This window comes from Vicia villosa, linkage group LG7, assembly GCF_029867415.1.
Source record: "Vicia villosa cultivar HV-30 ecotype Madison, WI linkage group LG7, Vvil1.0, whole genome shotgun sequence".
NCBI classification, from domain to species: Eukaryota; Viridiplantae; Streptophyta; class Magnoliopsida; order Fabales; family Fabaceae; genus Vicia; species Vicia villosa.
The window spans coordinates 62,974,255-63,001,081 of record NC_081186.1 but is presented as its reverse complement, the minus strand read 5'-3'; the positions used below and the strand labels follow the sequence as shown (position 1 = coordinate 63,001,081).

The 26,827-nt window shown below is 36.3% G+C and overlaps 1 non-coding gene across 1 annotated transcript; it reads right to left on the bottom strand.

Moving 5' to 3' along the window:
• Nucleotides 1–13,236: 13,236 nt before the first annotated feature.
• Nucleotides 13,237–13,343, bottom strand: LOC131621145 (small nucleolar RNA R71). The gene has a single exon (XR_009289474.1). It is a non-coding gene; the product is annotated as a small nucleolar RNA R71 (small nucleolar RNA).
• Between the last annotated feature and the right edge of the window lie 13,484 nt (nt 13,344–26,827).

Genomic DNA, 26,827 nt, shown 5'->3' with positions numbered 1-26,827 from the left:
GTGTTTTATCAACCCCTCACTGAATATATAACCTTTCAAACTGAATTAGAAAATTATAATATAAAATATTTAATTATATTTTAAGAACAAATTACACTAATTAATGTTTATCGAGCTTTCTGCAATCCATTATCCATATCTCACTCTTTAAAAGTTAGAATTGTTGGACATATGACTTTACAAATAGGATGGGGTGAATTGTGTGTTTCATAAAAAATTGGGTTTGAAAAACTTTGTGAATCAAAATCAGAGTTTGAAAACATTTTTGGAAATATGCAGCACAAATAAATTGCAAAAATTAAAGAGTTAAGGGAAAAGAGAAGAACGCTAAGAATTGTACATGTTTAGTCAAACACGACTTAGTCCTCTTCCCATGATTTAAACTTTAGAGTATCCCATAAACGTAAGAGTTTTTATTAGGTTAAACTCTCGAGCCTCCTTTACAAGAAAAAGGGAGTTTATGGCTAATTTCCAACCAAATTATGAACACATAGAAAATAAGTATATTTTCCTTCCAAATGACGGATTGAAGCGGTGAGTCGTATTTCCAAACATAAACTTGAAGCGGTTAGTCTTCAAGCTTTAAACCAAGATTTTACACGGGCTAATCTTAAACTTGAGAGAGCTTTTAACATTGGGCTTTGCTCGTGAACCAAACCTTGGTTTTATACAAGGGTAACTAACAACTTGTGATATTTTAACATCGGGCTTATCTTGAACGTTACCAAACTTTTAACATCGAGCTAAGCTTTAACCTAATGAAATTTTTTACATGAGCTAAGCCTTCAAACTGAAACATGTGAATTAATAACCAAATCCTCTAAATTCCAAGCTTTTTACGGGTTTAGCTTTGAACCCAAAATAAACAAATCCCTAAATTGATTAATTGTTCAACCAAGGTAAGAATAAACTTCCCTAGGTGAACTTACAAATCTACCCTTCCACAAATACATCAGCCTCACTTGTAAACCAACTTTCTTGAAAGTGCTACGACTAATCTTTAATGAGAGAAAGTAAAATAACTACTTTAGAGAGAGAGAGAGAGAGAGAGAGAGAGAGAGAGAGAGAGAGAGAGAGAGAGAGAGAGAGAGAGGAGTGAGCTATGAAATTCTCATGTTTTCGAATGAAAAATATAAGTGGGAAGAGACCTTTATTTATAGAATAGAGATTGACACAAAAAAGGAATAATTTTTATGGCTTTTTATGAATTTCCAATTGATTGGAAAAATGCACCAATCGATTGGTTGACCTAAAAATAATCAATTACTGGGTTAAAAATGGTAAGAAAAGATATCTAGTTGTTACTCATCATTAAGATTCTGTCCAAATCACTTAGGGCACATTTTTAGAACTCTCCCAATTGATTGGTATAAGGTGGCAATCAATTGGCATAGAATTTTTTTTGCCCAGAGCTATTTTGATAGCTCCCAACTCATTTGGTACGCCTTCAAGACATTTTTCAAAATATTTTTTTGAGAAAAATTAGTTTAAAATGTTGTTTTAGTGGTGTGATTAGCCGCTTACTTTACGAGAAAGCCCTAATGCATTTACAATACTTTCACTCAGACACATTTAGGCACACTTCCACATACTTCAAGACTTTATTGAATATCTCAATCTGTTAGAAACTTACTTGATCTTTTACTTGAAATGAGGCTGAAGTTATATTCAATTTAGGTGTCCTAGTCAGATGATCAAACTTATCAAGTTTTATTGTGTTGATTTACATTTTTAACCGCTTAACACTTGACTTTAGTTATTGTCATTATTGACTTTGTAAATATCATAAGCATGTTCGTCTTTTAGTTGTCATCATCAAAAGCATGCTTTAAAGACTCTACCTGCAAGGTTCCGCAAGAATTTTGTTCGATACTTCTGGTTCTTCAATCAACACTTCTTTCTCTACTAGTTCATTTTGCAAAGCATCAAATTTGTTGAGAAATTATGATTCATCATGATGATGATTATAATTATGATGATGATGAATTAGAATTTCTCAACATATTTTCACTTTGCATAATCAACTAGTAGAGAAGGTAGTGTTGATCGAAGAATTATAAGAATTTAACCAAATTTTAACTACTAAACAACGAGATATGGATATGAGGTGTAGAAAGCTCAACAAATCACTATTAATGTAAGTTGTTCTTCAAATATAAATTAATTTTTGATATAATTATTTTCTAAATAAAATTGAAAAGTTTGTTTAGTAAATTGTTGGTGAAACATGTATTTCACATAAGTTATAATAAATTCAAATGTATATATCACCTAGGCTAGAAGCTATAACCCTGGTGAAATATTGATGCACCATTTTAAAATGCCAAAATATTGTTGCTGAGTATCAAACACGTGACCATTCCACCTTTCACTATGATTGGAACTTACAACTGTGGTGAAATGTTGTGTGTTATATTATTTTTTCCATTGCTACTAGCCCGTGGTGGAATAGGGGGCACTCACTATCAGATCCTTCGTTACCACATATCTCTAACCGTTGTAAAATCCTTTTCCTAACTGGTGAAAAGTGGTTTTCATAGTAGTGGGTGTTTATAGTAGGTACACCCCCTCTTGAGAAACTATGCATTTATTAATATTACGATTGCACCAAACTTGAGTATTATATATTACTTAGATATATTTTGGTATTTTGTAAGATCAACATCGTCAGATATCTATTTAATAGGCATGTAATGTGTGAGATATTCGATCGAACTCTAGTATGGCCGAAGGGTAGCTTCTTGGTTCGACAGGATTAAGCATGAAGTCGAAGGTTGCTCACATGCCTGTGTCGAAGATGCTAGGGTTGTTAGCATGTTAAAATTAGGTTTTAGTGTTTAAACCCTAATTTATTAAGTTAGCCTGTTTATTGAGTTTGCTTGTGTAATAGGCCTTGTGACAAAAGTCCATCAATTAGTATGTTAGGTTTTATTATAAATAGCATACTAGTCTCTCATCATTGTAAGCTACAAATCCTAATTTAGGGTGAGAGAGGTTATTTGTTATTCTTGTAAACTTGTAATCTTGTTTTCTAAGAGAAAGTGAAAGAATAGCAGTTATAACCAATTCTTGTGTTCTTCTTCTCTTCCCTAATTCCCTATTATATTTTGTTTTTGACATTGTTTTTCACAACAAATTGGTGCGGTGAGCATTGAGAAGATGCCTTCAACAAAGTATAAGATTGAAAAGTTCACCGGAGTGAATGATTTCGGTCTGTGGCGCTTATAGATGAAAGCCCTACTGGTTCAGCATGGTTTTTTGGAAGCGTTGAAGGGAGAGGCAACCGTGAATGCAGAATTGACGGCAGCGGAGAAGACGAATATGATCGAGAAAGCACACAGCCAATTTTGTTGAGCCTTGGTGATAAGGTTCTCCGGCAGGTATCAAAGGAGACGACGGCATCAGGGTTATGGGTGAAACTTGAAATTTTGTATATGACCAAATCGCTGGTAAATCGACTCTACCTGAAGCAAGCTTTGTATTCATTCAAGATGATTGAAGACAAAGTGTTGGCTGAGTGGTTGGATATGTTCAACAAGCTGATTCTTGATCTTGAAAATATTGATGTGAAGATCGATGATGAAGATCAAGCGCTGTTACTATTGTGCTCTTTGGCTCGATCACATGCTCACTTCAAAGAAACTCTCTTGTATGGAAGGGAGTCCCTGACGTTTGAAGAAGTTCAATCAGCCTTGTATTCTGAGGACTTGAATGAACGAAAGGAGCATAAACCTTCAACTGTTGGTGAAGGTTTGGCCTTTAAAGGAAAATTCTTGCGAAAGAATGGTAAGTTCGACAAGAAGAAGGGCAAAATCCAGTCGAAGTCTTACAGTGGCGGAGCATCTGGTATTCAATGCTATCATTGTAAGAAGGAGGGTCACACGAGAAAGTTGTGCCCTAAACGCCTGAAAGATCATGGAGGTAAGGATAATGGAAATGCAGCCATTGTTCAAGATGATTTCGAATCCTCTAATGTTCTTGTGGTTTCAAGCAGTGACTCGAGAAGAGAGTGGATAATGGATTCAGGTTGCACTTGGCACATGACTCCAAACAAAGACTTGTTCGAGGAATTATGTGATCAAGATGGTGGATCTGTATTGCTGGGAAACAACAAGGCTTGCAAGATTGCAGGTGTTGGGTCTATGAGATTCAAGCTCCATGATGAGTCAATAAGATTGTTGACTAAAGTCAGGTATGTTCCTGATTTGAAGAGAAATCGGCTTTCTCTTGGTGAATTCGACAAGAAAGGATATGTTTTTCAAGGAGAGAAAAGTATTCTAAGAGTCATGAAGGGATCGAAAGAAGTCTTGAGAGGCGTGAAGAAACAAGGCTTGTATACCCTTGAGGCTGAAGTTGTAACTGGTTCGACAAATGTTGCATCCACGAAACTTTTGTCGGAGACAGAAATATGGCTCTTGAGATTGGGCCATGTCTGTGAAAGGAGTCTGGTCGAATTAGGGAAACAAAATCTGCTTGGTGGAGACAAAGTCGAAAAGCTGAAGTTTTGTGAACTCTGTGTACTTGGAAAATCTTGCAGAGTGAAGTTCAACATAGGCAAACAAAGAACACATGGATCCCTTGATTACATCCATGCTGATCTTTAGGGGCCTGCAAGGTGTCCATCACATTCAAGAGCAAGGTATTTTTTATCCATATTTGATGATTATTCCAGGAAGTTATGGGTATTCATCTAGAAGACTAAGGATGAAACTTTTGAGAATTTCAAAAGTTGGAAGACTCTGGTAGAAAATCAGACTGGCAGGAAGGTCAAGAGGTTGAGAACCGATAATGGCCTTGAATTTTGCAATGAGGCATTCGACAGTTTTTGTGCTGCCTCTGGTATTGCAAGGCACATAACTACTGCAGGTACTCCACAACAAAATGGTTTGGCTGAAAGGTTTAGTCGAACTATTTTGGAGAGAGTCAGATGCATGTTGACTAGTGCGGGGTTAAAGAAAGTGTTATGGGCTGAGGCTGTTTCGACAGCAACATATTTGATAAACAGATGTCCTTCGACAACGTTAGATATGAAGACACCTGAAGAAGTTTGGTCGGGACATCCACCAGATCTCGACAAACTGAGAGTATTTGGCTGCGTAGCCTATGCTCACATTATGCAAGACAAGGTCGAACCTAGAGCTCTGAAATGCATGTTCATGGGATACCCTGAAGGAGTCAAAGCTTATAGGCTATGGTGCCTAGAGCCAGGTCACAGGAGGTGTATCACCAGTCGAGATGTAGTTTTCAATGAAGCTGAAATGGCTTTTAAGAAAACTGATGATGTTGGTCAAAATGCATAAACATCTGACGAAGAGCTGGAACAGGTAGAGATTCCTGTTGAGGTGGAGCATGTTGATGCTGAATTCCATATCCGTGATGAAGTCGAAGAAGAAGCAGAAGATGCTGAGGAAGATGAGGAAACTGTCGATGACTACCTATTGTCGGGAGATAGGTCGAGAAGAGTCATCAAGCCACCTCAGAGACTTGGGTATGCAGATCTTATAGCTTATGCCTTAATCTCTGCAAGTGAGGTTCTAGACGAAGAACCTAGAGACTACAAGGAAGTTATGAGGAGTCGAAATAAGACTGAATGGCTGAAGGCCATGAATGATGAGATGAAATCTCTTCATGATAATCACACTTGGGAACTAATCAAGAAACCTGCTGGGGCAAGGTTAGTCAGCTGTAAATGGATTTTCAAAGTTAAGGAAGGAATTGAAGGAGTGACGTCGAAAAGATACAAGGCAAGGTTGGTCGCAAGGGGTTTCACTCAGAAAGAAGGTGTCGACTTCAATGATGTGTTTTCTCCTGTTGTGAAGCATAGTCCATTCGAATGTTGCTTTCCATGGTGGCACAGTTTGATCTTGAACTGGAACAGATGGATGTGAAGATTGTGTTCTTGTATGGTGATCTAGATGAAACGATCCTGTTGAGGCAACCTGAAGGGTATGTCGAAAAGGGAAAGGAAGATTATGTGTGCAAGCTAAAAATATCTTTATATGGACTGTAACAATCTCCTCGATAGTGGAATAGGAGATTCGACAAGTTCATGGCACGCATAAGTTTCATTAGAAGTCTGTTCGACCACTGTGTTTACTTCAGATTTCGACCTGGTAATTCATTTGTTATTTTGTTGCTTTATGTGGATGATATTCTCATAGCAAGCAACAATGTCGAAGATGTAATGAGGGTGAAGGCTGAACTCAATAAAGAGTTCGATATGAAGGATCTGGGAGCTGCTTCCAGAATTCTTGTAATTGACATTCGAAGAGATAGAAAGAAGTCGAAGTTATGCTTATATCAAGAGGCATATCTACGAAAGATTCTCGAAAAGTTTGATATGTCGAATTCGAAGCCAGTTCTGACCCCGACAAACCCTCATTTCAAGCTGAGTATTGATCAGTGTCCCAGTACTGATGTTGGAAGAGCTTATATGAACAGCATGCCATATGCTAATATAGTTGGTTCTTTGATGTATGCTATGGTCTGTACTAGACCCGACATAGCATATGCAGTAAGTCTTGTAAGCAGGTACATGGCAAATCTTGGAAAGGCTCACTGGCAAGCATTGAAGTGGATTTTAAGGTACATAAATGGGTCTCTGAATAGAGTCCTAATTTATGGTGGAGCCTTGGGTGAAAATAGTAAAGCAGTAATTGAAGGATATGTCGACTCTGATTATGCAGGTTGTATGGATTCCAGAAAATCTATTTCTGGATATGTTTTCACTATGTTTTGCACAACAATTAGTTGGAAAGCAACACTTCAGAAGGTTGTTGCTCTATCAACCACTGAAGCGGAGTACATTGCCTTAACTAAAGTTGTGAAAGAAGCATTGTGGCTTGAAGGTTTTTCAAAGGAGCTGAAACTTCAAGGTCGAGGTATCACTGTTAAATGTGATAGTCAAAGTGCAATACACTTGTCGAAAAATTCATCCTTTCATGAGCGTACTAAGCACATTGATGTGAGGCTGCATTTCGTCAGAGAAATAATCGAGCGTGGAGAAGTCCAAGTGCTGAAGGTTTCGATTGAGGACAATGCTGCTGATATGATCACCAAGACATTGCCGAGTTGCAAGTTTTTCCACTATATGCAGTTGATAAAGCTGCATGAAGAAAGCTAGTTGTTCCCTTGATGTTGTAGAGTTAGATCCAAGGTGGAGATTTGTGAGATATTGGATCGAACTCTAGTATGGCCGAAGGGTAGCTTCTTGGTTCGACAGGATTAAGCATGAAGTTGAAGATTGTTCACATGCTTGTGTCGAAGATGATAGGGTTGTTAGCATGTTAAATTAGTTTTTAGTGTTTAAACCCTAATTTGTTAAGTTAGCTTGTTTGTTAAGTTGGCTTGTGTAATGGGCCTTGTGGCAAAAGTCCATTAGTTAGTATGTTAGGTTTTATTATAAATAGCATACAAGTCTCTCATCATTATAAGCTGCAAATCCTAACTTAGGGTGAGAGAAGTTATTTGTTATTCTTGTAAACTTGTAATCTTGTTTTCTAAGAGAAAGTGAAAGAATAGCAGTTATAACCAATTCTTGTGTTCTTCTTCTCTTCCCTAATTCCCTATTATATTTTGTTTTTGACATCGTTTTTCACAACATAATTCAATATCGACTAATGAAGTGGATCATCAGACTTAATGCTTTTGTGTTAGAGTACATACCTTTAAGGGCTATCAAGTGCCATACTCTAGCATACGTTTAGCACAATACCCATGTGTGTAAGTCCAATACATGATAGAGGAACCAAATCTCACTATCACTATTAAACCATGTATGATGATTTTCAATGGATTTGGATATAAATAAGTACCTCCTAATCTTTTACACAAGTAATATCTTTCAACAATACAACCTTCTGGTCGATTTTAATTCTTCACATATTTTTTTAATATCTTAATGTGATGCTTAATTGGGTATAACCATATCATATAAGATGGTGTTTCTAGGAAAAAATGGACAATTAAATGAATTATTATGTTAACAAAAGAGGGGAAATGCATCTTGAGCTCACATAAGATTATAACAATTTTCTCTTACAATGCCAACGAATTCCCAGGATCAATAAATTTATTACAAATAACTTTGAAGAAGAAACATATTTTAGTTATATTCCATCAAACCTTTCTCATGAAAAAAGGAATGTATACTTATTGGCACAAAATTCTCCATTGTAATAGGATAATCATGAAACCGCAAACCCTTTAAGCTAAAGCTCGCCCGTATATGCAAATGTTCCAATGTTTAAAGAGTACCTATGTAGAACTTTAACTCCTTGAATAAATTTACAAAGATTGATTTTTTTTTTACATGGTATGATTGGTCAGAGATAGATATGCATGACTCTCATTCTTAATCAATTTCATTTTCAATCTTAATCCCATTATTTTCTGATCTAACCTCGCATAGATCCCATCCTTAGTTTTTTTAGTACAATGTGTAGCATGAAAATTTAACTTTCACATTTTTTCAATATTCGAGATATCAAAGAAATGTCTTACACACAATGACTTTCAATATGACAGTTCAAAGAAAATTGTGACAAGTTCGACTATGCTTTTCAAAATTATTGTTCATATGCTTTACTTAATCATATAATCAGCAACTTATGAACAAGAAAGGTGCTCCACCTTCTTTTGATTCACCATTAAATGTAAAGATGTTTGAAATTCAATAATTTATGATGCCCAAGAAATACGTTGTTCTTTCCGTTCTCCAACCTCATCATATTTGTATTATCTTTACATACAGCACATGCACGCCTTATGTCGACCTTGTAGTCAGATAGATTAGTGTGTCCCAAAAAATATTAATTGTCATCAACCCTAAACATAACCTAAACAATATATGTATAATGTATATTGTGAACTTACATAGAAATAACCTAAAAAAAATGACTTGAAATGGTTTAGACAAAATATATGAACTCTAAATACATGAACATGCATATCAATAGCATAGATTTGTGAGAAATAAATTGGGAGAAAATATAAATATGTGAAAGATAGTAGAAAAACAAAGCAAAATTATAGTTGAATTCACAATTCACAAAAATGAAAGAATGAGATGAAGATGGTGATCATTGACTATTGTATACCCGTTTTTTCCAAAAGAAAAAAAAAACAATTCTTGCTTTTGGAATGTGTGAATAGAAGTGGAGGTTAGGAGATAAATATTTGGGGAAAAAGTGACTGCGCTTTTGGAAAAGAATCACTCTATTTTTTGTGTGATTATCTAAAAAATGACATTCCAATAAAATGACAGTGCTTTTTATAAAAAAGGTTGTTAATTTTAAAAGCGTTTTTTATAATAAAAAAACATTGACATGGATACTTCTTTTGTAATTTAAAAAATATATATTTACAATTTTAATTTTAAAAAGTGTTTTCCTTTTATAAGGCTTTTTGAATGAAGCATTGTAAATTCTTAAATTGTTTTAAAAAATATTTTTTCTGTGTTTTCTTTCCAGCGATTTTACATAAAAGCTTTCGTAAAGGGGTACTTTTAAACTCCAAATGAAGCATACGAATTTAGGGAAGCTCACTAGGTAATAGAACTTTCTCTCTCTCTCTATATATATATATATATATATATATATATATATATATATATATATATATATATATATATATATATATATATATATATATATATATATATATATATATATATATATATATATATATATATATATATATATATATATATATATATATAATATATATATATATATATATATATATATATATATATATATATGGGGACGACTCAAGTGAGAACACTTGGTTATTATGAGAAATGAGAACAATGAATCACAACCATTAGATTTAGATTTGTTGATTTTAATGGACATGATTTGTTTCTCTTTCTAAGATTCTTATTATTTATTTTAAATCAACATAGAAAGAGAAACATATCCTGCCCATTAAAATCAACAAATCTAAATCTAATGGTTGTGATTCATTGTTCTCATTTCTCATAATAATCAAGTGTTCTCACTTGAGTCGTCCCCTATATATATATATATATATATATATATATATATATATATATATATATATATATATATATATATATATATATATATATATATATATATATATATATATATATATATATATATATATATATATATATATATATATATATATATATATATATATATATATATATATATATATATATATATATATATATATAGAGAGGGCATATCATATGAGAATGCCTTTTTATATGAGAATGTGAGAATGAATCTGAACCATTGGATTTTAAAATAAATGGTGGAGATTATGGGTGAATCTTTTTTTTCTCTCTCCTGCATCTTGAAATAAATGAAGTAGGAGAGAGAAAAAAAAGATTCACCCATAATCTCCACCATTTATTTTAAAATCCAATGGTTCAGATTCATTCTCACATTCTCATATAAATATGTCATTCTCATATGATATGCTCTATATATATATATATATATATATATATATATATATATATATATATATATATATATATATATATATATATATATATATATATATATATATATATATATATATATATATATATATTTGTGTGTGTGTGAATTGTGTAGTTCCATGTTAGTCAAGAGAGACTAGACATCAAGGGGACGTGGCCTCACGTGAGTCAGACAACAATCATAAAATTAGTAGAAGATGTTTATTAATTATATTCTACTTATAGTAAATTCTAAAATCATTTTCAATGGTATGTAGATTCATTGATTTTATGTCTACTAACATGTCATGTTATATGTATATACTTTTGTATTTTGTATATATATATATATATATATATATATATATATATATATATATATATATATATATATATATATATATATATATATATATATATATGTTATTTTAAGACTATGACTCTCTACTATTATTTTGGATTGCAGTGAATTCCCTAAGTTCTTAGTAGTTAGTGATACTTGGATCTTACAATGGTGTTAAAGACGTTACAAAATAATTTCTTGAACCGGTGAATGATCACTCTAAATCGCACTATGTTTTTGGCTCGAATATCACATGTTTTCCCTAGTTTTTATTATTGTTTTCTTGTATTATGCCCTTGTTTTCTTTGTTTTCAGGTTCCATGCCCTTTCAGAGGCGTGTGCGAAGAAACGAAGCAAAACAGACGAAAAAACGGAAAAAATGAAGTAATTTGCACGCGATACGTTGTCCGTCTGTTTTGGCCATAACTCCTAAACCGTAAGTCGGAAAGACCCCCGTTCGAAGCGTTGAAAAGCTAACGAAAAGATCTACAACCATGGAAAATGTGAAGGCCGCGGGCGCGGTGCTTCTCAACTGATCCTCAAACCGTCACGATCCCACGATCTTCTCAAATTCCAAAGGCCGCGGGCGCGATGTTCACGTTTTGTTTCCCGCTCAAAAGAAGTTGAAGGGCAATCCTGTAAAGATACACTTTTCCAACTTCCCACTACTTCCACTATTTCTCACATGAAGTAACTTCCACCATTTAACTCTATAAATACCATCCTTTCATGACATTTTAGGGCATCCAAGCTTAGTGCAATCTAAGCCATATACTTCACCATCTGAAAGTCATAATCCTCCACCTCGGAGGGTTATGACAATTGTTCTTGTATCAAGTTTGGATCATTTACATTCCCGCATATTGTACCAGATTTGAAGTCTCCTCCTGGAGCAGGTTCTATCTAATGTAAATGCTCTTACCATAGTCTACATGTTTTATAGACTTTAAATGCTCTTACCATAGTCTACATGTTTTATAGACTCTAAATGCTCTTACCATAGTTTACACGTTTTATAGACTCGCACAATTTGCTTACTTGCTCTTATCATAGCCTACACGTTTTATAGGCTCGCATTTATTACTATGTCTGGCTAATTTATAAAGGTTAGGATGTAAGGATCGTAGTGACGATCGTGGTCCAAATGTCATGCTAGTGAAAACACTTTGGGGATGTTTTGCTTCTAACTTAAGTCAACTATGTTTAATTGTTTATTGGGTAAGATCGAAAGCCGTCCATACTTATGATATGACTTAATTAGTATTTAACCAAACAAAAAGGGCGAAAGCAGTTTGATTGGTTAAATAGGAATCTTTAACACTTTTTAGAAAACGATTTTGAAACTATTTTTGAACGCGTTTGTAGGTTCAAAATCTGACTCTTGGTCAAAAGCCAAGAGTCTCTTTAAGTTAATCTTTCCAAGTCAAAATTACTTTTCTGTTAAGTCAAAACTATCAATTTCTTAAAAATATATTTACCTCTTTAACGCGGAAGGCACCCTTTATATGTGACAATAAAGGAAGTTAAATTAAAGAGTAAATTCGGTTCTTAGTAGCCAAAAGCTACAAGTTCCCGTTAAATTGATTCTTTGCTACGAATAGAAAATACTGCCCCATAAGTAATTCCATCTATGCATGACTGGACCATTGTCTGATTTACGTGAATTACATTCAAACCTGTTGCTTTATCTGCTATTTACTTTCTTGCACTGCACTCACAACAATATTCTTGTGCACCTTAGATAAGCACCTTAGCAATAGAGTTGATAGATTGACGATTGGTCTCTGTGGTTCGATAATCTTATATATTACTTCGATAGGCTGTGCACTTGCAGTTCTATATTTAGGCTATACGTTACAGACCCATTAAGTTTTTGGCGCCGTTGCCGGGGACCAACTTCGTCAAATTTCGTACCCTATTGTTATCCCGTTTAGACTAAGGCTATTCTAGGCGGTAGATGCGTAGAAATCGTAGCACCGGTAACCTATTAAACCCTTTAGTGGAACCCGAACGTTACGCCCAAGCACGTCTGTTTATCCTTAAGTTAAGGAAACCTATGGCCGAAGACCGTAACCAAAGACCGCTTAAAGAGTTTGCTCAACCATATAATGAGGAGCCTAGTTCTAGTATAGTAAACCCTGCTATAACAACTAACAGTTTCGAACTAAAGCCCCCACTCTTACAATTAGTGCAACAAAATCAATTCGCTGGCCTCACTTCTGAGAACCCGAATCAACACTTAAAAGTTTTTATCCGATTAGCTGACACTATTAAGTCAAATTGTGCTTCATCTGAGGCGATTCGTCTAAGACTATTTCCTTTCTCCCTCAGAGATAAAGCACATGATTGGTTAGATTCCCTTCCAACCAACTCAATAACATCTTGGGAAGACCTTAGGAAAGTGTTCCTTTCTAGATATTTTCCCCCAAGCAAGACCGCAGCCCTTAGAAACTTGATCATTAGATTTACTCAAAAACAAGGAGAATCACTTTTTGAAGCTTGGGAGAGATACAAAGACCTTTTAAGAGCTTGTCCACACCATGGCCTAGAGCAATGGTTGATCATACACACCTTCTATAATGGACTCCATTATAATACCAAATTGTATATCGACGCTGCCACTGGTGGTGCGTTGATGAACAAACCTTACCCTGAAGCTTGTGCCCTAATAGAAGATATGGCCCAAAACCAATACCAAAGGGGAGTAGAACAAGCGATAGTGGAGAAGAAGGAAACCCAAGGAGTACATGAAATTAGTTGCATGGACATGATGCAAGCCAAAATGGACGCTATAGCCTTAAAAGTCGAAAATATGACTCAAAACCCTTCCACAGTGGCTGCAGCCCAATCGGAATGTGAACTTTGTGGAACCCAAGGACATCAAACTTGTGATTGCAACCTACTGAATGAGTCTAGCTCAGACCAAGTTAATTACACCCAAGGAAACCCTTTTCTAATACCTACAATCCTGGATGGAGGAACCACCCGAATTTTTCCTATAAAAACAACAACCTTATCCAGAATCTTAGATCCTCGAGACCGCAAGGTTTTCAAACTCAAAGATAAAATCAACCTATGCAAGTTGTACCACCAAAACCCAGTCTCAAGGAAACCATGGATAATTTTATCCAGTCCCAGACTCAACAAAATAAAGAGTTCCTTATTTTACCTCCCCGTTTCACTTGGGAGGACGGCACGCTAGACCCTTCACGCGGAATTTGTGTTAGGAGAAGGAATTGAATTGAATTAAGAAGACAGACTGACTGACTATTTTTTGTTTTTTATTAGCTCGCTGAGATTCCTTGTGAACCTCATGCCTACATATCCCTAATGGAAGTCAGAGCTTTTTGTAGTTCGGAGAACTAATTAGGGAAATTAATTGTTTTTGGTGCCTTGCTTAAAGCTCAAGGTTGAAGCTTGAATTAAATCTCTATTTACAGTAAAGAGGCATGAAATCATCTTTAAAGAGAGGTATTTCTACTATTCCACCACAAACATTTAAAAGAGTGACAGAAAAAGCTGAATTCAGTTCATTAAAAAGAGGGACCTTACTTGTGTGTTTGCAAGTATGCCAGTCACGCGTCTCTTGAATGAAAGAAGAAATTTCATCCAAATTAGGGAAAGTGTACAAGTCTGGGTTTGTTTTCCTCAGAGCATGCCTTTCAAAGTCCTAAATGGGAGAATGTTTGAAATTGAAATTGAAATTAAAATTGAAGTTGAAATGTTTGTTTGTTTGAATGTGGTGAGATAGGAGAAATGTCTCTCTATAGAGATAAGCTATGTTTATCTACTGTTTGAAAGATTTGATTTTTAGCTGGCTTGTATGAGGCCCAAGCTTGAGGCTTTTAATTGATTTTTTTATTGACTCTGGGAGATGACTTTACTAGGAATTAACTGAAGAGATTTGTGTTCTGTACAAAGCCCAAAATTGAGGCTGACTCTAGTTGGAGAGTGTTTATTTGATGGGTCTTATTTGGTGTTCTGTACAAAGCCCAGAATTGTGGCTGACTCTTTATTGGGGGGGTATATTATTTATTTGCTACCTTGTATGAAGCCCAAGGTTGTGGCTGACTCTCTAGGGGAGACACTATTTTCTTCCTTGTACAAAGCCCAAGGTTATGGCGGACTTTGGATAGGGGAATTCCTATGAACAGGGTTTTGACTTTTAAAGGAGTATGTGCCTTGTACAAAGCCCAAGGTTGAGGCTGACTTTTTAAAGAAAGAACTACCAGTGTGGGATCTTTGACTCAGAGGGGATTTTGACTCTATTGAGGATTACCCTAAAGGTTGACCCTACTGAGGAATTGTGCTTTTGTTAACTGGATTTGATGAATGAAAGACCCAAGTTTGAAGATTGACTCTACTGGTGACCTGTTTGAATGATTGACCTAAAGTAGACTCTACCGGGGATTTTGTCTTTTACTGACTGAGACTGATGAGATTATCTTTTTAAAAATTGAATTTTTGGAAGCTAACCCTTTCCAGGGAATTATGACTTTAGAGGACTGATTTTGGAGGCTAACCCTTTCCAGGTGTTTTACTCTGCTGGAGAGTTTATCTTTTGAAAGTTTTAATTTTTGGAAGCTAACCCTTTCCAGGGAATTTTGATTTAAAGGAATGATTTTTGGAGGTTGAACCTTTCCACGGGATTTTGTTAAAATGAAGGAATTAATGGAGGCTAACCCTTTCCAGGGGTTTATGAATGATGGAAGAAGAATTATCTAGTTGAGACTTCTTGTTTAAAGCCTAAGATTAAGGCTGGCACTGACTGAAAATAAACAATTATGGATCCTAGACTCTGCTAAGGAAAATTATGGAAGATAAGGGTGACATAGACTGTCCAGGTCTCTCATTCCAAAAGGTGTACTCGATACTGAGATTGAAACATTCTTAGCTTGTTTAAAAGTCTGGTTTCAAGAATAGAAGAAACTCACCAAGGTAGGCTAAAAGGTGACTAAAGACCTGTTCCTATGTTTATAAGAAACCTGATGGGTCCTTGTATACAAGCTCAAGAGGAAGCTGGGAATGCTTTTAAGAAGCATGTGGGTCCTTGTACAAAGCCCAAGAGGAGGCTAATAGAGGGTCATCGAGGGTCCTTGTTATAGTACAAGAGAAAGCTATGTGGTTTTAAACTTATTTTGGCTCTAAGCAAATGGGTAAGAGGTTTCACCGGGAATAATTCCTCTTGGGTAGATGTATCCTAGTTTTGGGTTGAAAGGTTTTTTTCTAGATGTTTCACCGGGAATAATTCATCTTGAGGGTTTGAACTAAAGATCTCTAATTAGGAAAGAGCCTTCACCGGGAAGACATTCTCAATCCTAGGCCATATTCCTATAATATATATATAGTTTAACTGTCCTAAGGTTTACACTCAGACGTAGTCCTAATACATATAAACAGTTTATATTTGACAGTAATTTAAGTAAAGACTGTAAATTGAAAGCTTGTAAAGCCTAACCTGGATGGAGTGGAGGCCTTTGAAGATGTATGTATAAAGCCTTACCAGCAATTTTGTTGTTTTATTGATAACTGTTGAATATTTATGATAAACAGTTAAAGGTTTTTGAAAACAGAAGAAGTGAAGATGGACATAGGTCACATAGGTATCTGAAGAGTTTCACCGGGAATAATGCCCTTCAAATACCAGAAGAATGTTTTGAAAACAGAAAGAAGATTTTGTAAATGCAGTTTTGAAAACAAACTAAGAAAAGAAAAAGGTGCTGGGACTTACACTCTATTAGAGGCCCATTGAAAATGATTTACTGTTTATGAGAAACAGTTGAGGAGATACAAGGTTTTGTTGTCTGAAAACCTGGATCGTCTGTTTGATCGGAGATTGAAGATAGTCTTGAATTTTGACAAATGTCAACTTAATTAAAGTAAAGATGAAATCTATACCTAATTAAGACCAAAATGGCTTAGGGTTTTATCACAAAATTATTCATACAATAATTAGGTTAAAAACAAAGGAAAACATATATTTGAAGTATTAAGAAAACACTTAAAATACACCATTTTAAACCTAATAAAAATACATGAAATAAATAATATTTTTGTGATTTTTTTTATTGTTTCCTAAAATAGATATATTAATTTACAAGTGTGTGAAAAATGAAGTTAAAATGAATTAATTTGATAGGTGAATTAAATGGTTTATGTTATGAAGAAATTAGAGAAGAAAAGTGGTAAAAATTGGTTTTGGTCCTAGCAAGGCTCGAACCCACGCCCTTGATAACCACTTCACAAAACCTAACCAACTGAGCTACGCGCTCAGTTTGCAATATAACCACACTGAATTAGTTTTATTTTAAAAATGCCCAGGAGATTCAAATTTGCGCGCCACCATAGTCATCTTCTTCCTTGAGCTCGTGAGAATTTGAATTTCTAACACTCTAGTTTCTCAACCAAATGGTATGATGTAAACATCAATTTTGCTCGTTTTTGGACGAGGAACATGATCATGGGTCCATAATTCATTTATTCTAAGTGTAACTAACGAATTTCAGTATGAACACGAAGAACACATAAATCTTAATTTTAAAATTAAATGATGAACAAGATGAATAAATGAATGATGATAGAGGGTTTTAAATCCTCTGATGATGCTGAACAAACTGGTATCGAGATATATCAAGAAGAGTACTTAAATATGAGTGTTAGAGTTTGAAAAAATACTTCTGAAAATGGAGGTCGATGGCTATGGTGGAGAACTTCTGGCTATGGCTGAATGATCCTAAAAGTTTCCTGGGGACTCGGTGATGCTAACTGAATGCTTATTGTAACTTGAATGCTTCAGAATTCTCCTGCTCAACTCCTTCGATTTGAGCTTCAAGTGAACATGGAGGTTGAGGATTCTGAACTTACAGATGAGCTGCGACCGTTTGTATATCTTCACCGCACCCTAAGGAACCTATTTGGATGCTTGGACCTACTTGACACCTCCTGAATTGTGCTACAGACCTCCAACTGCTCGAGCTTCAAAATGGAAGTGACTATGGTGCTCCTCTGCTTACAGAAATGATCCAGGTGCTTGGATCACTTCTAATGAACCCCCTTGAGATGTTAGAATGCTTACTTTCAAAAGAAGAGCTCTGGTTTGAAGAAATCGATTCTTCTTGCCAAAGAACTTTTGAAAACCATAAGCATGAGGGAGAGAAAGAGAAAGCAAGAAGTAGAGTTGCCTTAGTGTGTCTTGATATTGAAGTATGCCCTTGTATTTATAGGCAAAAGGCTCAGAGCAATTGAAGATAGTAAGCTTGCTTAATGAGGTTAACTTAGTTTCGTAGCTATGAAGAAACTTTAAAAATATCACATATGCAATGATGGCAATTTTGATTCCATTTGATCAATCCCCTAGCTATCGATTTTGTGTGATCTTAGGGGACAATTCTGTTGCAGAAGTGAACTCTAATTGGCTTGAGGGAAGATTCCTTGGTGATTCATAAAGATTCCAATTTGGTAATGATTACTTAATCACATGGCATTGAATTCTTGCAACTTGGCCAAAAATGATGAAATAATGCATTTGATTCCTCTAGATCTCTTCTGATAAATCATGGACAAGGATGAATCAAATGGTACAGGCATTGGTACAAAGTTTGCAAGTATTCCAATTTGGTCATGACCTATAATTTCTCTTGATGAGCCCAACTTTGAACCATCATAACTCCTAGCTCAAAATGAATTTGGAGAAGGTTGAGCACAATTTGGAAAGCCCTTAACATGTAATTCAATTCATTAGTTTGGAGTTTCTTCAAAATCATTTGGGAAATTTGTGAAAAATGGGCTTAAAGTTTGAAGAAAACTAGGGTTTTTTTGCTAGTTTTATGAAGGCAGCAACTTTGAAGCTCCATATCTCTTCAATGGTTGATTTCTAGCCAAAAAATCATATGTGACAAAGTTGTTCATTGGATCAAAATCTACAACTTTGATGTTGGAAGTTTTTTTCAGTTTCTACTTGAAATTTTGAGATATTCCCTTCCAAAGTTTTGAAAAATAGACCTTTAAACACTTAGAAAAATTTCTAAGTATAAAAAGTCAATCTTTGACTTTTTGATTCTTGATGAATTCTCTTGATTTTCTTTGGTCAAATGACTTCAATAATCATATGTTGATGATATTGACCCTCAAAAGTCATGGTTTGACCAAAAATCCCAAAAGTCAAAGGTGATCTTGTACAATCGACTTTTCCTTGATGAAGTGAAATCTTGGACTTTTGTGTTGAATCAAGCTCTCCTCCTCAAATGGATGATATGAATGGATTATATTGAAGTAATAGAGGTTCTTGAGCCATGTTTTAAGTGGTGGATCCATGTCCTGATTAAAAGTCAACTGTGCAAGTGAATTAGTTCTGAAACCCTAATTGTCGACCAAATGAAATTGATGACTGTAGATCTTGAATTGAAGTGTAATTCCCTATGGATATTGTCATATGGATCATTTTAAGATGATTGAAGCCTTTGAGTGATGCCCTGGAGCTTTTTAGGGTTTCCCAAATGTGGTCCCTGATTGCAGTCCTTGATGGGCTCAAAACCCTAGATTGGTGAACTAAGCAAACCTGAGTCCAGATGATTGGTGTATAATCAATCATAGGTGAATATAATGAAGCTTTTGAGTCCTATGATTGTATTGGGGACTAATCCTCTTATTGATTGATCCTTTGCTTGTGCTCTTTTGTCCTTGAACATCCTCGATTAAGTGCCAGATGACTAAGTGACTGCTCTGAGCATTTGTTTTGAATTTGATGAAAAGTCTGAAGATGTGACATCTCAGGGGGGTCAAAATTAGGGTATGACAGATGCCCCTATTTAAGTTTCTTTCATCCGGAGGGAGAAAGATTGACATCTTGATCTCTCCTGCGTGAAAGAGACTTAAATACCAAAGAATGCCCGAATTTTGGGCGTTCCTGAGATGTTGCAGTGATAATAAAATCCTTCCATGACTTGATCCCGTTGTCGCACTTGGCGGGGGATAAGGAGTCGGACTCCTCCCTTCGTTTCAGATGCTTTAACTGCGAAACTGGTCTTATCTGTAATTTTGGACAATGTCTCAGATAAAGAGAAAATTTCCAACAGTAAGTTTCCTCATCAAACTTCTTGCCGATGCCTGTCGAAGAGATGCCATTTGATGGATGACAAGAAAATTCCTCATTCTTTCCTTTAATGTGATATCTTCAAAGAAAGCCATATGATCTTGCGTCCTTTTGAGGAGCTAATGACTTTACTTGAAAGCGGATGAATTGTCTTCATAACGAAAACTGCCATTCATCGACTTATGTTGGAGAGTTGATAAACTATTTTCCAGGAGGAATACTGCCATTCGTCTACTCTGACGAGGATTAACGTCCTATAATTAGATAAACTGCTCCTTGTAAAAGGAACTGCCATTCATCTATTCTATGGGTATTTTAATCAAAAGACAAACTGTCTTTCTTTGGGAAAGACTGCCATTTGTCGACTTATGCTGGAGGAATCTGAACTATCTTCTTGACGAAGACTGCCATTCATTGACTCCGCTGGGGAGTTAACAAACTGTTTTCTAGGAGAAAAACTGCCATTTGTCGACCCTAATGGGGATGAAACATCTTGGAATCAAACAAACTGTTTCTTGCAAAGGAACTGCCATTTTCCTATTCCTTGGGTACTAAACAGACAAACTATCTTTCTTGAGAAGGACTGCCATTTGTCAATCGCTAGGGGAACAAACTGTCTTCTGCTAAAAGAGACTGCCATTTGTTGACCTTGCCGGGAAGTTGAAAAGTGAACAAACTGTCTTATGTTGAAAGAGACTGCCATTTGTCAACTTTGCTGAGGAATTCCTAAACTAAATGAACTGTCTTCGTGAAGAAGGCTGCCATTCGTTGACTCTGCTAAGGAAAAAGTAAGCAAACTGTCTTCTGCTGAAAGAGACTGCCATTCGCTCAACTTTGCTGAGGAATCTTTAAGCGAAACGAACTGTCTTCGTAAAGAAGGCTGCCATTCGTTATCTCCGATGAAAAAGGTGAGCAAACTGTCTTCTGCTGAAAGAGACTGCCATTCGCTCAACTTTAATAAAGAATCCTAAAACGAACTGTCTTCGTGAAGAAGGCTGCCATTTGTTGACTCTGCTTAGGAAAAAGTGAGCAAACTGTCTTCTGCTGAAAGAGACTGCCATTTGCTGACTTTAAATAAGGAATCCTTAAACGAACTGTCCTCGTGAAGAAGAATGCCATTCGTTATCTTCTCTAGGAAGAAAGTGAGCAAACTGTCTTCTACTGAAAGACTCTGCCATTTGCTGACTTAAACAAGGAATCCTTAAATGAACTGTCTTCATGAAGAAGACTGCCATTCGTTATCTTCACTTGGAAGAAGTGAGCAAACTGTCTTCTGCTGAAAGAGACTGCCATTTGCTAACTTTAAATAAGGAATCCTTAAACGATCTGTCCTCGTGAAGAAGACAGCCATTCGTTATCTTCTCTAGGAAGAAAGTGAGCAAACTGTCTTCTGCTGAAAAAGACTGCCATTTGCCGACTTTTGTGGGGAAATTCGAAAGCGGACAAACTATCTTCTGGAGAAGAGTGCCAACTATCGACTTGTCAGAGAATCCCAGTTGGGGAATCCCAAAAGTGGACAAACTATCTTCATGAGGAAGACTACCATTTGTCGACTTTGCTTGGGAACAACAACAGTAATGAACAAACTATCTCTTTGAGGGAGATTACCGCTTGCTGACTTGCTGGGGGATCCTGGTGTATGAACCATCATCATGAAGAAGAGTGTTCTTTCACGACTCGCAGGGGAAACTTGAGTAGATGTCCAAGTGACTCGAGGAATAATAGGATCAAAGCCTAACTAGACTTTGCTAACTGTGCAGTCATGTGATATGATCTTAAAGAATGTATGAATGTTATGATGATTATAAAATGTAAAGTGAATGTGAATAGAATTGTCGCGGATGTGAAATCCTGTGATACCACTTGAATTTTGTTGATCAGAAGATGTCTTCTTGTAAATTTGCACTCCATTGGGGATACCGGGTTACCAGTTGTCCGCTGTTTGAAGTGAGTGACATGACTTGAAGTGAAGATTCGTTGTCGGGAGATGTTCGCAAAGCGACCTCATGGGGAATTTTGTTCCCGGAGTCTCAACCTTTCTTGGAGCAACTGTTTGCATTCTTCCTATTGTTTGTAAACCTTAGAAAGAAATTTCACCTTTATTTTGTAAGTAAATTCATTTTATTTTTTTGAAAACGTTTGTTTCAAGGAAAATGACTATCAGTCCTAAAAAATGCATTTTAAGAAACTGAATAGAACTCGATTGCAAAGAAAAGGCCCAAGGCTCAGATTATTATTTAAGGAATGGTAATCAGCCAAAGGCTTAATCCCATGGAGTAATTACAAAGTTGGAAATTGGTAATTTTCGGGAAAAAGGGCTACGATGAAACGTGACGACCATTATCTTTCCCTTCCACTCGGAGTTGATCTGTATTCGTGCTTCGTAGAAGATGACCTACTAATGATGAATACTCCGCTATAGATTTCTGAATGATCAAGTTTGTCCTGAACACAGTTACTTGCCATATATCCCTAACTTTTGCGTAGACTACCCCTTCCGGGGTTTAAGTCCACCGGGAATGATTATATATATTTTTTATGTCTCTGACTTTTGCCTGAATCGCCCTTTTGAGTTTTCGATTCACCGAGACGCTCTTTTTTTCCTAAGTCGCTCTTTGCGAGTTTTCAACTTAGCGAGCTGTTCTTTTAATTATTTAGGCGAAGTATTTCTTGACTGTGTCGACGTTCACAGGACGGGTGAATTCTTCTCCATCCATAGTCGTGAGTATTAAGGCTCCTCCCGACAAAGTTCTCTTGACCAAGTATGGGCCGTCATAATTGGGAGTCCATTTGTCCCTAGAATCTGTGAGAAAAGATTGAATCTTTTTGAGTACAAGGTCGCCTTCTTTGATTGTGCAAGGTCAAACCTTTTTGTCGAAAGCTTTCTTCATTCTTTGTTGATATAGATGTCCGTGGCATAAAGCTGTCATGCGCTTTTCTTTGATTAAGTTCAACTTATCGAATCTGTTTTGACACCACTCGACTTCTGTTAATTTTGCCTCCATCAAGACTCTCATTGATGGGATATCAACCTCTATGGGTAGGACTGCCTCCATGCCATATACAAGGGAGAAAGGAGTTGCTCCAGTCGAAGTACGTACGGATGTACGGTAACCATGAAGAGCAAACGGGAGCATTTCATGCCAATCTTTGTAAGTGATGACCATTTTCTGAATGATTTTCTTGATGTTTTTGTTAGCTGCTTTTACAGCTCCATTCATCTTTGGTCTGTAAGGAGATGAGTTGTGATGTTCAATCTTGAATTCTTCACAAAGTTCCTTCATCATTTTGTTATTCAAATTTGACCCATTGTCAGTAATTATCTTGCTAGGAATATCGTAGCGACAGATGATGTGATTCTTGATAAACCTGACGACAACTTGTCTTGTAACGTTTGTATATGAAGCTGCTTCAACCCACTTGGTAAAATAGTCTATGGATACCAAGATGAAGCGATGTCCATTGGACGCTTTTGGCTCGATCATTCCGATCATGTCGATTCCCCACATGGAGAAAGGCCAAGGGGAAGAGAGTATATTGAGAAGAGATGGTGGCACATGAATTCTATCGGCGTAGATCTGACATTTGTGACACCTTTTTGCATACTGGTAGCAATCTGAATCCATCGTCAGCCAATAATATCCTGCTCTCAGTATTTTCCTTTGTAGATGTTATTGATTGGATGTATTTTTTGGTAAAACAAATAGTGTCTTTATCATGTCAAACCTGGTGTCGTGACATGCATTGTTTTGAAGTTTTTCTTGTGCAAGCTTTTACCTGATGTCAAGACCGATGTCATGACATCCGAAGCTGCTGTGTTTTATTATGTTCTCGGGATGGTTGTTTGATCTGTTAAAACCTTTGCGCGCCTCTTTTGGAAACTTTGGATATTGATTTGTTTCAGAACAGCTTTATGCGATGGTTTTTCATAGGATCTTTGCTTTATGGAAATGGTCTTAATTAGGTTTAAAACTAATATTGGATCCAAGGCCCAGCTGTTGCAAGGTTATTTATATCAAGTGAAGAAGCTGCTGGACGCGGGTTTTTTGGTTTTTAGGGTTTGCCGTCCAGAAGTTTGCTGTCTTTTTGAGTTAGTTTTCTTGTAAGCCAAACAATCATCATGATGATTGTCTTGGTCTAGGCGTTTTTGTTTTGAGTTGTAAGAAGTACTCAAAGCTTTTAAGCAAGAGTACTATTGTACTTGATCAAAGCTTTTAAGCAAGATCAAGTTGTGTTTTTGAAGAGTGTTTTCTTTAGTCATTCGTCTGTTAGTTCTTCATCACTGCTGTGATTGAGGGGGAGTGAGTAGGATCTCTGGTCTAAGTTGTTTAGATTGAAGTTGCATTGGGTAGATATTAAGTGAAAGGCGTAATATTGAGTTGTATTACCTTGAATTGATATTACTTATAGTGGACTTCCTCCCTGGCTTGGTAGCCCCCAGATGTAGGTGTGTTTGCACCGAACTGGGTTAACAATTTTCCTGTGTTGTTTTCTGTTTTCACTTTGTTCATTTGTTTAAAAACATTCAGATAGTGATGTCGTGACATCCTGTAAGACATCGCGTGTCTGAGTCCAGAATTTCAATTGGCATCAGAGCAGGCACCCTGCCTGTTTTTACTGGGTGAGATCTAGGGAAAGTATTTTCTGGTTCGATGGACAAAGAAGGTGGTGGATTTATAATGAGACCACCCATTCTGGATGGCTCTAATTATGATTATTGGAAACCTCTCATGGTGGCTTTTCTGAAATCTGTGAACAGCAAAGCATGGAGAGCTGTGAACAAAGGATGGGAACATCCTGTTATTACTGATAAAGATGGCAACAAAACTCTTAAACCAGAGGAAGATTGGGACAAAGATGAAGAGGCATTGGCGCTTGGCAACTCTAAAGCTCTAAATGCTTTATTCAATGGAATTGACAAAAATATATTCAGACTGGTTCACCAGTGTGAACTAGCCAAAGATGTCTGGGATATCCTAAAGACTACTCATGAGGGCACCTCCAAAGTGAAGATGTCAAGACTTCAACTGCTAACTACAAAATTTGAAAATCTAAGGATGAGGGACGATGAAAGTATTAAGGATTTTCATATGAATTTACTCGATATTGCTAATACCTCAGGAGCTTTGGGAGAAAAAATGTCAGATGAAAAGTTGGTAAGGAAAATCCTTAGATCCCTACCTAAGAGATTTGATATGAAAGTTACAGCTATAGAAGAGGCACAGGACATCAGCAAAATGAAGGTAGAGGAGTTAATTGGATCCCTTCAAACCTTTGAGATGGGAATCAATGAAAATTCTGAAAAGAAGAACAAAAGCATAGCTTTTGTGTCCAACTCTCAAGAAGAAGTTAAGGAAAGTAGAGAAGAGAATGTATCTGAATCTATAGCTATGCTTGGTAAACAATTCAACAAAATTATGAGAAGGATGCATCAGAAGTCAAGACCTAATGTCAAGAACATCTCATCTGACATCAATAGATCTTATGACTCTGGCAGAGGAGTTAAACCAGAAGAAAAGTACAACCACAACAAAGGGATCCAATGTCATGGATGTGAAGGGTATGGACATATTAGAGCTGAATGCCCTACTTATCTCAAGAAACAAAAGAAAGGATTGTCAGTCTCCTGGTCTGATGAAGATTCTGAGAGTGATTTTGAAGAAGAATCAGCCAAACATGTCACAGCCCTTACTGGAGTTTGCAATTCTGATGAAGATGCTAGTGAAGATGAGCTAACCTTTGAAGAACTGGCAATTTCCTACAGAAAGCTGTGTATCAGAAGTGCTGAAGTATGTCAACAAGGTGAAAAGCAGAAGAAGTACATAGCCCAGTTGGAAGCTAATAACAAAGAGCTTAATGAAACTATATCTGAACTGAATGGTGAAATTATCCTGCTACAATCCAAACTTGATCAGATGTCAAAATCAGTAAAAATGTTGAACAGTGGCACGGATATGTTGGAGGAGATCTTGCAGGTTGGAAAAAGTTCAAGAGATATGTCTGGTATAGGATTTGTTGGTGCAAAGAAATATGTCCAAGATAGTAGCAGAACTAAACCTGAAGCTGAGATGTTGAAGCCGATGTCAAAACATGTGACTCAACATCACGAGAAAGGTAAAATGAAGAGAAAGTTTCAAAGATGGAGATGTCATTACTGTGGAAGATTTGGACACATTAAGCCTTTTTGCTTCAGACTATATGGATATCCAGATCAAACTCCTTCTTACAAACCTAAGCAGATCATGCCCATCCAGAAGCAACAATGGAAACCTAAAAGTATGGCTTTAATAGCCCATACATCTCTTAGAGTTTCAGCCAAAGAAGACTGGTATTTTGATAGTGGATGTTCCAGACACATGACTGGAATCAAAAATCTGCTTGTTGATATCAAGAGTCATTCTACTAGTTATGTAACCTTTGGTGATGGAGCTAAAGGAGAAATCAAAGGAGTTGGAAAATTAGATTGTTCAGGAGTGCCAAATTTAGAAGGTGTTTTGTTGGTCAAAGGCCTGACTGCCAATCTCATAAGCATCAGTCAACTCTGTGACCAAGGATACCAAGTCAACTTCACCAAAGCTGAGTGTGTGGTTATTAATGAAGAAAAGGAAGTCGTAATGAGGGGTGTCAGATCCAAAGATAACTGCTACTTGTGGGTGTCTCATGAATCCAGCAATTCTACTGTTTGTTCTAAAGAAGAAGAAGCAAAGCTGTGGCACCAAAAACTTGGTCACCTTCATCTAAGAGGTATGAAAAGAATTATTTCTCTGGAAGCTGTAAGAGGAATTCCTAAGCTACAAATTGATGAAGGAAAAATATGTGGTGAATGTCAGGTAGGAAAACAAACCAGGATGTCACATCCAAAGGTTAAACATCTGACTACTTCCAGAGTTCTTGAACTTCTACATATGGACTTGATGGGACCAATGCAAATAGAAAGTCT